This window comes from Gopherus flavomarginatus, chromosome 1 (genome assembly GCF_025201925.1).
Source record: "Gopherus flavomarginatus isolate rGopFla2 chromosome 1, rGopFla2.mat.asm, whole genome shotgun sequence".
Classification (NCBI taxonomy): Eukaryota; Metazoa; Chordata; order Testudines; family Testudinidae; genus Gopherus; species Gopherus flavomarginatus.
Window position 1 is genome coordinate 105,523,106 of NC_066617.1, and position 15,867 is coordinate 105,538,972.

Genomic DNA, 15,867 nt, shown 5'->3' on the forward strand with positions numbered 1-15,867 from the left:
ACAGTAATATATAAAAATAGATTACAGTGAGTATATTTCTTTAGCTCACTGGGGAACACAGCTGTTTTACCACTCCAAATACAGAGTTTCTACCAAGATTTCAGGAAAGAGTAGTGGCAAATCAACAAATGATCTCACTGTGCTTGTCAAAAGTGGAGGAAGCTTTAAAATCATATAAATACAGTTTTAATAGATTAATATAACACCAAACTAAGTAAATAAAGATGAAACAGTATTTCAGAGAAAGTATCAGAGGGGTAGCTGTGTTAGTCTGGATCTGTAAAAGCAGCAAAGAATCCTGTGGCACCTTATAGACTAACAGACGTTTTGGAGCATGAGCTTTCGTGGGTGAATACCCACTTCATCAGATGCATGTAGTGGAAATTTCCAGGGCCAGGTATATATAAGCAAGCAAGCTAGAGATAACGAGATTAGTTCAAACAGGGAGGATGAGGCCCTGTTCTAGCAGTTGAGGTGTGAAAACCAAGGGAGGAGAAACTGGTTTTGTAGTTGGCAAGCCATTCACAGTCTCTCTTTAATCCTGAGCTGATGGTGTCAAATTTGCAGATGAACTGAAGCTCAGCAGTTTCTCTTTGAAGTCTGGTCCTGAAGTTTTTTTGCTGACTCCACTGGCCATCACATACAGTCCCCAGCTAAAACCCCTCCAATGCATCATCAGGGATCTACAACCCATCCTGGACAATGATCCCACACTTTTACAGGCCTTGGGTGGCAGGCCAGTCCTCACTCACAGACAACCTGCCAACCTGAAACATATTCTCACCAGTAACTGCACATCGCACCATAGTAACTCTAGCTCAGGAACCAATCCATGCAACAAACCTCGATGCCAACTCTACCTACATATCTACACCAGTGACACCATCACAGGACCTAACCAGATCAGCCACACCATCACCGGTTCATTCACCTGCATGTCCACCAATGTAATATACGTCATCATATGCCAGCAATGCTCCTCTGCTATGTACATCGGCCAAACTGGACAGTCTCTACGGAAAAGGATAAACGGATACAAATCAGATATTAGGAATGGCAGTATACAAAAACCTGTAGGAGAACACTTCAACCTCCCTGGCCATACTATAGCAGACCTTAAGGTGGCCATCCTGCAACAAAAAAACTTCAGGACCAGACTTCAAAGAGAAACTGCTGAGCCTCAGTTCATCTGCAAATTTGACACCATCAGCTCAGGATTAAAGAGAGACTGTGAATGGCTTGCCAACTACAAAACCAGTTTCTCCTCCCTTGGTTTTCACACCTCAACTGCTAGAACAGGGCCTCATCCTCCCTGATTGAACTAATCTCGTTATCTCTAGCTTGCTTGCTTATATATACCTGGCCCTGGAAATTTCCACTACATGCATCTGACAAAGTGGGTATTCACCCATGAAAGCTCATGCTCCAAACGTCTGTTAGTCTATAAGGTGCCACAGGATTTTTTGCTGCTATTTCAGGGAAATGAATAAAAGGTAGAATAGGGCTATTACTGTTTCATTTTTTGGGTACCCTTGGGGTATGTCCATACTAGCTGCTGGATAGCGATCGATCCCCACCACGCTCCACGTGGACTCTGGAACTCCACCAGGGTGAGAGGCAGAAGTGGAGTCAACAGGGGAGCCATGGCCGTTGATCCTGCACCATGAGTACGGGAGGTAAGTCGAAATAAGATACATTGACTTCAGCTATGCTATTCTTGTAGCTAAAGTTGCGTATCTTACATCGACCTCCCCCCACAAGTGTAGACCAGCCCTTGTTGGTCTGCAGGTGGTGTTCTCATCAATGTCATTTAGGGCTGGTCTACACTCTATGTGTGTGTGGAGGATCGATGTAAGATACGCAGCTTCAGCTACGAGAATAGCATAGCTGAAATCAACGTATCTTATTTTGACTTACCTCCCGTCCTCACGGCATGGGATTGATGGCTGCGGCTCCTCCGTCGACTCCGCTTCCGCCTCTCGCCCTGGTGGAGTTCCAGAGTCGATGGGGAGTGCAGCAGGGATCGAGTTATCGCATCTAGATGAGACCCGATAACTCGATCCCCGATAAATCGATCGCTACCCGCCAATCCGGCGGGTAGTGTGGACGTTCCCTTAAGAGTTGTACACACAAACTGAAAGTAACATATAGCCATCTAGGCTCATGTAAATCAGTAGTTAAAAATATGAGGAAAGGGAAGGAAAAAGGCAACAACAAGCAAAAAACGTGTGGTATGCATTTCTGTGGCGCTTTGGAATGAAAAACTCCTCATTTTTAGAAGAATTACAATATTAAACTGAGTAAGTGGCTGACTGTGCTGGAAAGCCAAGCAGCCAGGTGGCTAGCTACTATTTTCTGAAACCTTTCTCATGTTAATTGTCAAAATCTGGCAAGTGCATCTGAGATTAAATTTTGGCCTAAGGGAGCTAAATTATCTCTTAGAAAAGCAGCTCTCGTGCTTGCCAACTTTAATTGATTGGCCAACCTGTTATACAGGATTTGCTCTGCAATTTTTATTGCTGTCTAGCTATTACAATTTAGACCTTGAAAACTGTAAAGAGGGATTGGATAGTTCAAGGGATTGGCACTGGGATGTAGACATTTCACTTCTAGATCACTCAGTCCAGTCCAGTTGTGACAAAATGTAGTTAACCCTCTAAATGCTGTATAGTAGTTTATGTGACGTGGTTTCTGTTCAATTTCTAGTGGATACATGTTCAGAACACTCCCATACCCTCCCACCCACCCACCCTACCTACCTACCTCTCACAGAATTAAGGGACTCAGTCCTTAACTTTTCTACTAACGTGAAGAACTGCCTTCTCCCTAAAAGTGGTCCCTACAGATCAGGGACTGACCAAAGCAGGGGAAGCTTCCACTACTGCTGCTACCCATGCTTGACCTCTGTATATTCCACAGTTATGTAGCCACTGAATTTGTTGCAGAATTCACTCTTTTCCATACAGTTGTGCTCCAGAATCTCAATTTTCATTTACAGATATATATATAGCTATCTCTCATAATTGTGAAAATAACTTGGATAGCATTGACCAGGTGTAAGTCTTTCTAAATTTTGCAAACAGCATAAACATTAGGTCTAAAAGGTGTATATTGTCCAATTAATCTCAACAGCATGTTCACTCTGAAAACTAATTATGGTGACATGAATGTCAACACTGTTAACTATTTCAATGCAAATGATTTTGGCCCTGATCCTGTGAAACACTTACCAACATACTTAACTTTAAACTTTTATTCACATGCTCATAATATTTACCTCCAACTTATTACAGACACTTGGTGCTTTGGGCATGCTGTATTATGTTCTGTGGATTAGAGAGGGAAAAATAAGTTCCAGAGTCGTCAACTTGACAGATTTTATGATCACTAAATTCATGTATAGATTTTTTTAAAAAGTTTTTCCACTTCAGGTTTCTCCATTGCTATGAAGTACAGAGCATCAGTGTAGGAAGTACTCTTTTAGAAAATAACAGCACATACTTTCAATATTTTGTACGAATGTTAAACTATTTGAATGTAAAAATTAGTCATTTTGAATTTAAAATATTTATTAGCACAAAATAAATTAGTTGACCTTCACCTCTCTCTATATCTACTTTAACAAAGAATCCACATACGTATCATAGTTAGACTCTGAACTTGCATGATTTCAATGGGGCTACTCAGTGTGTAAAGTTAAGCCCATGTGTAAATCTTCACAGGATTAGGGCCTTAAATTATTAAAGCTTTCTGGGCATATCACAGAGTACTTGGGCAAGGACAATTAAAAAACCAGCCAATCTAAAGAGAAAAGTTTTCAAACAGCAATATATGTTTTTTTATTTCATTTAACCAATTAATGAAATCAGTTGACTTCTTAATGAAATTATTTCAATTAAACTAAAAGAAAGAAAGTGCTCAAGTGCATTCTGTACAAGAGTCTCAAATAAGTAAAAATTGTTGAGTCTTGTGTGTTGTTGCCAATAAAGCTTTTACAAGTGAAAGCAAAAGCATTGCCAGGAATACATTTGATGCTTACTCTGCTTTCGATCCTTTTTTGACTTTCATACATTGCAAATCTATAGTGTGGTTGCTCAAAACAGAGGCCACCCACCCACTTTTAATCAATGAGAAACCAGCACTTGTGAAATCAGTACTGGAAATGTGAAAACAGGAGGAAACCAGTGTGTCATTGGCAAGCCAAACTGTGGAGCAAGATTTAGCAAGTTCACCTCTGACGTCCCCTCAGAGCACACAGTACCTCATGAACTCACTCAGTAGACCTGCACACAGCAAACAACTTGGAACTCTTTTTATCTATCTGGAAAGGATGAAGAATTGAATCAGAACTGCTGGGATTTGAAATTATGCTTCCTGGAGTCTAGGTAATTAAAACCAGAGGCTTTCTGGATGTTTTTTTTTTTTTTTTTTTTTTTAAATACAGCATTGAATTGCAAACTGGATGGTAATTATGTGTGACTTCTGCACTGGGCTGGTTTAAATTATTTTCACGATTGACTGGGCATCTTTCATTGTGGCTTGGAGGCATGGCTGCACCAAATGGAAACATTTTTTTAAAAAGGGCACCTAGCTAGAAAACAATTAGGTTTTTCTGAGGGGATAATTGGGGTGGAGGCATTTTCTGCCCCTGTAGCTTTTCCTTTGCTGCTCTTCAGGGTGCTGGGGAAGGAAATTGTCATCCCTCTGATCCTACCCTTCCCTATTTGGGGTGTGTGCGTGTGTATATATCTCCATTGCTATTTGGGGTGTGTGTGTGTGTGTGTGTGTGTGTTAAAGTGCTCCTTAACCTTCCTCTATTCCTTCCTTCCACCAGGATCTCTGTGTGTGTGTGTGTGGGGGGGGGGAAATAGGATCACTGCCCCTCTGGTACAGCCACTTGCCCCATTGGGAAGCTCTCCCTAGCCCCACCCCATCCCCTCTTTGTGTGCGTGTGTGTGAAGAGGGGGGTTCACTGCCCCCACCCCCCCGTTTGTGGGGGGATAGGGATTATCACAACCCAGCCGCCCCCCTTAGGGTTGGGGGCATCAGTTATTACGTGGCCCCCTACGGCCCCGCATACGGCTGTGACCAAGTAATCGGCCCCCTCAGCCTCCCCTTTATAGCCCCCTATGCCCGAGGGAGGGGGCTGCGGGGGAGAACAGCCGAGCGCTCCCCTCCCCTGTGCTTAATGCGCCTAGGTTACAACAGAGCTTCGCCCCCGGAGCTCGGGATGACGGTTGGTGGCGGCTCCTCGCGCTCGGCCCCTGCGGCTGGGGGGTTCCCCGCGAGCCGAGCTCATTGGCAGGTCGTGCAGCGGCTGCTGCGCACTCGCATCACCGGCCACATCATCAAGGGGCTACCCCGCCCCGCCCCTCCGTGCGGGCACCGCGCCTGCTCAGTGGGGCGCTGCTCGCCCTGCGCGGGAGCTGTCTGCGCTGCAGCCGGGCTGGTCCGTGCGAAGAGCGGGCAGCGAGCGGCCATGGCGAGGGGCTGCGGGCTGCCGGCGCCACCGGCGCCCAGGTAAAGGGGCGACAGGGGCTCTGAGGGGCAGGAGCGGAGCCGAGCACGGGCAGGAGAAGCCCGGGACCGGCCGCGGGGAGGGAGGCGCTGCCGGGATCGGGGGCCGGGGAGGATGCTCCGAGCCGGAAAGTTTCTAAATAAGTGAATGAGAAGAACAACACCGCGCCCTCGACCCCCACCGCCCCTCCCCGATACGCCTCTCATCTACTTCCCCTCCCCCATCCGCTGCCCGTCTACTCCCCCCATAAACCCTCCCCATCCACCGCTCATCTACTCCCCCACAGCCCCTCCCTCATACACTGCTCATCTGTTCCCCCTCCCCATCCACCCGCCCATCTACTCCCCCGATAAACTCTCCCCCATCCACTGCTCATCTACTCCCCCCATCACCCCTTCCCCATCCACTGCTCATATGTTCCCCTCCCACAGCCCCTCCCCCATCCATGGCTCATCTACTCCCCCATAGCCCTTCCCCCATTCACCGCCCCTCTAGCTCTGTAAGCCCCTCCCTCATTCACTACCTATCTACCCCCACAACATCCCCTTCCCCACACAGCCTGTCTACCTCCCACTCTCCCATATCCATTGCCCTCCAGTCCACATTGTCCTCCACATCCATCACCTATCTACCCAACACAGCCTCCTCCCCTCATCCACCGTCCCCTTCCCTCATCTACTACCCATTTTAAACCGAAGTATTTTTTAGTACTAACAGTAGGAATAAACCATAAGAGAGAGGATTTTAAAACAACAACAGATATGTTTGCATGTCTGTTTTACCTAGAGTCCTACCATTCTCATAGATGCCCTAAGCTGGCCTTGCTTTCCTACTCACCCCTAACCTGCTAAAGGTCCAGGCCATACAGTCGGGGCCAGGTCATGCTCTGTAGAGATGTCTGCAAGGCCGACCAGCCTCTCCTGTGTCACTGTGAAGCGTAGATGTTGTTTTAGTAACTTCAACTTCTCAACTGGCAGCTGTTACAGGAAGTGTCAGAAGTACGCACAGAGCAACAAAAGCATTTGGAAAGAGGGTGGTCATCTTATTTGTGCACACGTATTCCAGAATAGCCTTTGGAGTTGATCCTGCTGAAATGTACATGTATCATGAAAGGGCTTTCAGTTCATCACCTGAATCACTTGCATCAATATTGCGCATGTCATCATGTGTCAACGCTGTCTCTAGTGCCCTGCATTGCTGGTGTAGCTCTTCTTCAGGTATAGTGAGGAGGGTTGGAATATCATACAACATCCCACATATACTGCTGTGTTCCTTGAGCTGCATGAAACATTCTTCAGCTGACTGTGTTGCACAATCTAACACCTAGTTAAAGAATTCAACTTTGAATTGTTGTTTGGGGTCTCTTCTGGCATTATCCTGTGCCTTGTAATCAAAATGTCTTCTTCTTCGGTGACTCTTGTATTGGGTGGGAAAATAGCTTCAGTGTGAAGTTCCTCTGCCAACTTCTGTGCACTCTTCAGAACATTTTGAAATCCCTCACCGGTAAGACTGTAGGTATGACTTTGATTTGTCCAGTTGTTTCATTGCTCCAGATATATCAAGGTCAACACCTTGGAGTCTCTTGCTTATAACATTTATTTCAAACAGTATGTCATGCCACAACACTAAGCCACACAGAAATTTGAAGTTACGTATGTTTCTGGTAATTCCATTTCCTTCTGCCGTTGTTCTCCCATGAACACTTCTTGTCATAATATTATTCTCCATAATGGCAACTGTGGTATCATCTATCTTCCCAGTTTGGTGTTTTGATAGGCTTTGTCGCCTCCACTTGACTTTCCCATTGTGTGGCACTCTAGTGGTTTCAGTGTCAGAGAGGATGTTCCCAGATGTTGCCTCAAAATTTGCCATGGATGAGTTGAGGCAGAGAAAAGTACATAGATGCTTTGAATTATGTTTAAAAAATTTAGCAGCCTCACAAGAAGCTGATGCTGCATCAGTGAATGAGAACTGCATGGGACAAAAAAAGCTCAAGGGTTTAACTCTCGGATCCGTGTTTGCACTCCTCTGTTCTTTCTTCTCATGTTGGCACCATTATCGTAGCCTTGGCCTCTCATGTCAGCTGTCACTATTTCTGTATCTTCCAGCTTTTTAAGATGCACATTTATCATACTAGCTCCTGTAGTTCCATCAATGTCAATAAATTCTAGAAAATGCTCTGACAGTCACCATTGCAGGGACATTTTCATTAGGTTCTGTTGTGGTTACAAAATGCACCATTAAAGTCATTTGTTCTGTATGGCTGATGTCAGGTGTGCAGTCCAGAATAACAGAGTAATATCTTGCTGACTTCAGATCTGCCACAATCTTCTGTTTGACTTTTGTTGCCAGTAACTGTATGATCTTATTTTGAATTGTTTTTCCAAGATAGTGGTGTTTGTACATTTCTTGAGTGGTGACTCTTCTAGCTCCTGTAAACTTTTTTATTTAAAAAAATTGGGCCTGTATCGAGCTTCGATTTTTATTTATTCATTTTTAAAACCATGGTTCAAGAGACCGATTCTAGATTTAAAATGTTAAAAAAATGTAATTTAGCCGTGATTCAGCAAAGCCCTTTCAGAACAAGCTTAAATACTTTTGAGGAATAGGAGTCTTATACCATATGTATTACCAGTAATACAGATAAAAGTTTAATATTCCTATTTTACCAATGGGAAACTGAGGCACGTAGACTTTAAAGGCTGGATCTGCCCTTGGTGGTCATACACTGGTAAAATGCCTTCCAGAGGCATGTTAAGTTTGAACTCCTGGAAACACAGTGCAGTCAGAAAGGATTGTGGAGAACATTGTATGCTATTTACAAGGCTATATTATTAGATTTGCTCCTTTGCATTTATTTGCCCCAAACTATCCTCCTGAAAATTGGAAGGCTTGCTTCTAAGTGCCAAAGTTAACACAAATCTTATAGTTACATTAAATCTCCACTTTTATTTTGTGTCAGAGTGTTACACTAATAAAATAATACCAACAGGATCTTATAAGAGGGATAAGGCAAAATGCAAATACAACAGACAGTTGTTACATTTATTCATTCACACAAACACTCACACAGGTTCTGCATTAATTAGTTATAGTTATCAGCCTGGAAGTTGCTTGTGACAGAATACTGGCCAGGTATCCTGTCATGAGAGTGGAGCCGAGTCTGTGTCAGATGCACACCTGATGCTCCTGGAGGGTGGCAGCAGAACCAGAGACGCAAAGTTCTTAGTCTTTAGAGTCCATTTTTATAGGAATTTATTTCTATGTCAGTCTATGGGAATTGCTCCATCCTGCTGTCTCCACCACTTTCGGGGTGTTTCTAATTTATTTGAGACTCCCTGCCCTTTGATTACAGAGGGGGGTGGGGGTTTCTGTGCTGCCTCTAAGAGCAGTTGCCATTACAATATATTGTTTTGAGTGGAGAGTTAATTAATGGTTATCACGTTTGTTTACACAGTATCAATTACAGAATATGCTTAGAGAACAGAGTCAATTGATTGTTTGCAAGTTTTACCTAGCAATAAAGTATCTTTCTGAGAACAGATGCAATCAATGGCTTACAAGTTTTACACAAACAGTAGCTTGTAAATCAACAATAAATCCAAGAGATCTTTTACTTGGTAATACTATGAGATTTATATTATGGATTTAAATGATGAGGGAGCAATTATGGGAAATTACTTTCATTTCTAATACAAACTTTCTTTAATATCCCTACAAGAGCAATATTTTAAAAGCACCGGGTTAGTATATGGAAATATGATGCATTCTTATGTACTGGTTTGTAAAGTGGCTCTTCAAGATTCCCTCCTTTCCAATATGAAGTATTCTGGACACTTTCTGATAGATGAAAATGTATCAGGTTCTGGCATAAGTGAGTTTGTGCTGTGAAGAGGTGGTGACTGCTGCAAAAGTTCACAAGATCATTCAGTATGTGGTCTTTTAATTTTTATTAGCCAGACACTGAAAAGGACTGGTATTTTAATTTATCGCAGTCTTTGAGTTTGAAAAAAAAATTGTGTTAATATGTTATATACCATGGGATTTACAATTGTTTCTTATAGTGTGAGCCCTCATTTGGTGGACCCTCATTTAAAAAAAGATAAAAATTGAATTAAAATTACATGGCAATTTGATTTCCAGATGTCTTCTGTATTTCTTCAAGACTTTAAAAAAATCACCAGATCACACCTACTATACAGAGGGACATACTTCTTAGCTATAGAGGTCTGTATGAAAAATTAATATGAGAGGCTCTCTGGCAAGGTGCAGGTGCAGCATTGGCTTTCAGTTAGCTTCTGGGTATATTTTAAGGTGTTGATAATGACCTACAATTACTTCTTTGCTATGGGCCTGGTAGTCTTGAGAAATCACCTATAATAAAGGTGTGACTTACTGGAGTGCATGTAAAAGTCTGATCTTTGTTCTTTGCCCCTGGGCACATGACATTTACAAAAGTCAGAACCCCTGCCATATGGCAGGGATCAGTCTATCCACAAATTCTTATAGCTCTTGTTATAACTCTTCTTCTCCCTTTTTTAATGATATGCAAATAAAATGTTAACAAAAACAGCTGCTAAATAATACCATCAATTAATAAAAGATGCAAACAGAGACTTGAGGTAAGGAGAGCTTGAACCCCTTGACAGATAAGAGGATTCTCTTTTCACTGGACATCTGTCAGTAATAGGGTGACCAGACAGCAAGTGTGAAAAATTGAGACGGGGGTCGGGGGTAACGAGCCTATATAAAAAAAGACCACAAAATCAGGACTCTCTCTATAAATTCGGGACATCTGGTCACTCTAGTCAGTAACTCTATCTGAATTTCAGTAGCTGTCTGATCACATTGCTACTTCAAAACAGTACCTTTTTTAGTGGTCTGCTGGCGGAGAATTATCAAAATGAGCTGTTTGTATTGTGGTCTATTGTTTGTTAGCCCACCTGGAATCTCTGGTGAGTAAACTGACTTACAGTATGTTCCTACTCAATGTGCTGTGCATAAGTTTAGGTTAAAAATGTTTAGTAGCCCGCTTATAAGAGAGATTTTGTCTCATTTAGTTCAAATAGGTTTGCACCAATTGGGGTCTGTTACTCCACCTTTTACCCACCCCCATTTCTTCTCCTTTTTTAGTTTCCAGTTAATGTTTCTAAACAACACCTACATAGTGGTAGTGTTTGTCTAAAAGTTTGAGATGTGCTGGTTTAGTATTCTGTAGTTCATCATTAGTGCAGCCTTCATGACAAAAGGCCAAATATTTTGTTAGGGAAAAGGTATGTGAATATTATCCAAGTCCTCACCCTGTTTCCCACTGGTCGTCTGGATTCATATTTCTGGTTCTCTTCCATACCATTTTAATTTCTAGTTGCATTAACACTTTACTATATGAAATAAAACAGCACCCTCCCCATATAATAGTCTCTTACATAATAAAACAAACATATACACAATTAAAAGGAAAAATTATGTGGTTTGAAAAAACATTAACCAAATTCTAGAGCAGTGAATCATTTTCATGAGTCATCATCATGGTTTTTTCACATTTGTACTTGTGGTAATATTTTTGAAACATATAATTAAAATACATGCTGGAGAAACCACAACCTTATTCTGTCCCACTGTAGCAGCTGGAAAGTTTCATTATTAATTTCATTGGGAGCCTGATAAAAACCTTTTTATTTTTCAGACCTTTGTAACTTGGTGGTAGTGCTTGTGGTCTTTTCCAGTGTTCACTTTCCATCATGATTGTTTTGTTCATCTCAATAATTAAGTTAGTGTAAGATGTGTATGTAAGTAGTTTCCTGGGTTTTCTAATGATATTAAAATTGGATGGAGAGATCAGTTACACAACTGAGCCTGAAAATATGTATTTTATCAAAATAAACTACAGATGTTTTGGTCTGAATTGACTTGTACCTCTAGAGATAATGGCTACAGTGAAAGTGAATCCAAAACTCAGTGTGGGTAGAATTCTGCAAGTGTATGTGCTCATGAGGCCGTAGATATTAATATTTAATGTAGTGGCAGAACATTGATCATGAGCTATGGTCGTCTTCAGACACGAGATGCATTCCACTATTCAGCAAATAACAGTACTTTGCTTTTGGATCAGCCAGGAGCTCTGTAACTAGCATGTGGTATCCTTTATTTGTTTTGTGATCTTGTCCATCTGCCTCTCATCTGTGTCTCTCACCACATTCCTCTTTTGTATCATAGAATCTGTCTTCCTTCTTTCCCTTCCTCCTCACCAGCTCCATTTGCCAATGTCTGTGCTCTCTCACCTCGTACAGTAAAAGTTCCCACCAGCTTTACTTATACTCCTTTTCCCCTTTCCACCCTGATCATCTCCCCCCTTCCTCCCACTCACACAAACTTATGTTCCACATCTGCAGCATTCTCCTCACCTCTGACATTGGACCCCATCCCTCTCTCTCTCCCTGCCATTCCACCTCCCAGACCCTTCCCATCACAATTCTTACCCTCACACCCATGCCCCTCCCTCCTCACTCTCCTTTTGCTATCTCTGAAATGCCTACTCCATCTCTAAAGATCACAGCCATCCACAACCTCTGTATATCTCACTCCCTCCAGCTCATGGCTCTTAGAGACCTTGATCCCTTCATCCAACACTGCCTCTGCAGCTGCCTTCTCTTATGGAGCCTCTCCTTCACTCATACTTCCTGCCCTGGATCAGACAGTGGTGGGACTGTTAGGCTTCCCTTCTCCCATTCTTGCCCCTACTAGCCCCTTCTTCCTTCCCCTTCCCACTCCTTCTCCACTTTTGAATAGCATTGCACCTAACTCTTCTCTCCTGTCTTCCTCCATGTTGTTGTTTTCTACTGTCTACCCAACTCCTTCCTATTAGCATTCCTCTCTGATTTCAACTCTTGGCTCGCTCTTCCCACCTCACAATCTCCTACACTCATCCTTGGTGACTTCGGCTTCCATGTTGATGACTCACCTGAGTCCTTAGTTACACATTTCCTGACGCTCATCTTTTCATTCGACCGGAAGCTCTGGTTCCGCTCTCCCACTCACCAAAAGGGTTGTTCACTTGACTTGGTCTTCACTGAGCATAGCTCTCTCGCTGTTTCCATTGATGAGCTCTCCTTCTCCAACCGTCATCTAGTCTCTTTCAGCATCATGCATCAGCCATTCTCCTCACCACCTTTTACTTGCTTACTCTGTCACTTCCAGTCCATCAGTGCTGATGACTTCTCATCTATGCTCAGCTCTTTTTTTCCTTTCTGCCATTGATATGGTTGTTGATTCTTTCCATACTTCACTGTCCACCCTTGACTCTTTTGCCTCTTTCACATCTCAAGGTCCACCCTGCCAGGTCTTGGAATCACCTCCAATGTCCGCTTCCTCAACACCTGCTTTTGCATTCAGAATGTCTCTGATAGAAATCCTGTAACCACGTTGACTTCCTCTATTACAGGGGTTCTCAAAATGGGCGTAGGGACTCCTTAGAGGGTCACAAAGTTATTACATGGGGGGTTGCGAGCTGTCAGCCTCCCCCCCAAACTGCACTTTGCATCCAGCATTTATAGTGGTGTTAAATATATAAAAAAAGTTTTTTTAATTTATAAGTGGGGGTCACACTCTTTCTCTGTACAGAATCTCACCAATTTCTTCCAATAGAAAATGGATAGAATACGTCTTTCTTCCTCCCCTTGTTTTGCCTTCTTTTCCTACAACTCTGTCTCCTCCTTTTCCTCTGTTATATTCTCCTCTAATCCTTCCACTTGCCCCAGTGACTCTCTCCCATCCCATCTCCTGATCTCCCTTGTTCCCACTCTTATCTCCTGCCTTTCTCTTCTACTCAGCCACTCACTCTCTTCTGACTCCCCATACAATATAACATACTTTAGTCTCTCTCATTTAAAAAAACCCATAAAATTCCCAAAACCTAGCCTTGACCCCACTCACCTCTCTAATTACTGGCCCATCTCCCTTCTCCCTTCCATCTCCAAGCTCATTAAACACACTGTTTACAATCACTGGCTGGAGTTATTCTTCTAAATCTGTTCTAGACCCTTTCTAATCTGAATTCTGACCCTTGATCTCCACTGAAACTGCTCTCATTAAGGTCTCTAATGAAAACTTCCTAGCAATATCTCAGAACCGGTATTCCATGCTCCTATACCTCTCAGCCACCTTCAGTGCAGTGCACCATGATCATCGTTTTCTTGATATCTTTCCTCCCCTGGCTTCCCTGACTCTCTAGTTTCCAGATTCTCCTACCTCTCTAATCACTCTTTCAGTGTGTCCTTGGGAGGATCTTCCCACTCCCCGCCCACCTCCAGCTTTCTGTGGGGGGTTCCTCGGGGCTTCCTTCTCTTCTCCCTCTATATTTTATCTATGGGTTTTCTCATCTGCAAACGCAAATTCAGCTACCATCGTTATACTGAAGTCTCTCAGATCTCTCTCTGTTCCAGACCTGTCTCCTCCTATCCAAACTAAAATCTCTTCCAGTCTCTCTGACATCTCCTTGTGGATGTCTAGCCACCAGCTCTTTCTCCCATGCTGCCCCTCACAGTTGAGAGCTGCTTCCCATAAAGCTCATTATTCTCTTTTAGATTCCTCCTTAAAACTCTCCTTTGTCATCATGTCTACAGAAAATTTGACAATGGCTAGGCTACTGGTGTGCTGAGACCATTGCTTCCTTGTAGTTCCTAATTTTTCTATATCCATTGGTTGTCTCTTATATTTAGATTGTAAGCTCTTTGGAGCAGGGACTGTCTTTTTGTTCTGTATTTCTACAGCACATAGCACAATGAGGTCCTAGTCCATGATTACCTAGGTCCTACAGTTGTAATAATTATATAGTTGCAAATATTACCACAGAAACCAGTTTAGTGTCTAGAAATTTTTACCTGTGTGGTGTGACGGGTATAGCTTAGTATGTCTGACACAACAAAAACAGCAGCATATATTAGCAAGTATATTATTGTTGTTACTACCTTATCACCTAGGTAATCATGGACCAGGATCCCACTGTGCTAGGTGCTGTAAAAATACAGAACAAAAATACATTCCCTGCTCCCAGAGCTTATGATCTAAGTATAAGACAAGAGAGAACTGATGGATACAGACTGACAAGGGAGTACAAAGAAACAGTGAGACAATATTGGTCAGCATGATAGGCTGAAGTTTCAGCACACCATCAGTTAATAGGTGAAAATATTTCTTCTCACAGAACCTCAGACTTCTTCGGTACTGAAGTGTCTGATTCAGCTGTTGTTGTCTTGTCTAACCTTCTGCCAAGATGCAGGATTTGAATCCGTTAGAGAGAGAGTTCTAAATTGGAGTCTGACCTGCCCTCTCACCCCTGATAAAGTACCCCAGCAAATCCAATCTGCTCTGACCTCTCTGTACTCTGTAAAAACATAGTTTTTGTCCCCATGTTATTGACATAATGTCTTGATGCTGTAGAACTGCATATATAGAACTCAATATCTCTTGGGGAGAAAGGGCTGTTTTCTAACAATCAGGATATGTCGGAGAAAGACTCTGGAAACATCTGGTCTCTGATGTTTCTGAGATCAGGAAACCTGATTCCTTATCCCAGGTTCCTATGGAGGAATTGAAATTATTTCTCTACCTAAGGGTCATTCAAAGTTTCTGCTGCAAGTGAGAAATCTACAGCTAAGAAGGTGACTTTGACCCTTGGGGATATAGAGTTCCAGTAATTGAATTTGTTTGGATCCAAAGATCCACAGGAACATGTCTGGCTTTGAAAGGCAGTTATGTCCAGGTATAACTTCAATCTGGTTATAAGATAGGGGGAAAAGGGGCAGAGAGAGGGGAGTGCACGTATGGTTAATTTTTTGTTTTACGTTTACAAGCTCATATGCTCTCATCTGGGAGACAGTCTAGTGAGCCTTGAGACTTGCATTTGGTATGAACAAAATTCATGGAATATCCCTTGAGAGTTTGCACTTCTCGCTGAAGGCCTCATTTCTGGTGACCATTATTTCAGCCAAGAGGGTTTCAGATCCTGCTGGTCTTTCCAATTTATATTATACTCCACAAAGGCAAGGTAGCACTGAGGCCTGTCTTGGCCCCCCAACCATCCTAAATTTGTGACAAAAGTAGTATCAGATTTTCATTTTGATTAGCCAGTACAACTGCCTGTCTTTTAGACAAATTTCCATGGTCATCCTGAAAAGATCAGTTTACATACCTTTGATGATAAGAGCTGTTTAGAAAGTTAGTATTTGTCGGCGCCGGAGAAATATTTAAGGGTGAAGTCATCTTGGCTTAAAGGATGTCTTAGTGTCATGTCATAATATGACTCCCGATGACCTTGTGTTTGAGTGGTCACTCTACTAATGGTGTGCTGG

At 42.7% G+C, this 15,867-nt stretch overlaps 2 protein-coding genes across 8 annotated transcripts in view; one reads left to right on the top strand and one right to left on the bottom strand.

Moving 5' to 3' along the window:
- The window catches only part of WASHC4 (WASH complex subunit 4), a 275,049-nt gene that overhangs the window by 146,794 nt on the left and 112,388 nt on the right, over positions 1 to 15,867 (bottom strand). The window lies entirely within an intron of this gene.
- SLC41A2 (solute carrier family 41 member 2) overlaps positions 5,421 to 15,867 on the top strand; it is a 95,859-nt gene continuing 85,412 nt past the window's right edge. For 2 of the 3 annotated variants that reach the window (XM_050945755.1, XM_050945775.1), the window contains exon 1: positions 6,963 to 7,033. The gene's annotated coding sequence lies outside the window, so the exon portion shown is untranslated. Of the gene's footprint in view, positions 5,521 to 6,962; positions 7,034 to 15,867 lie in introns of those variants that run through there. The other variant, XM_050945765.1, reaches the window with a different exon arrangement.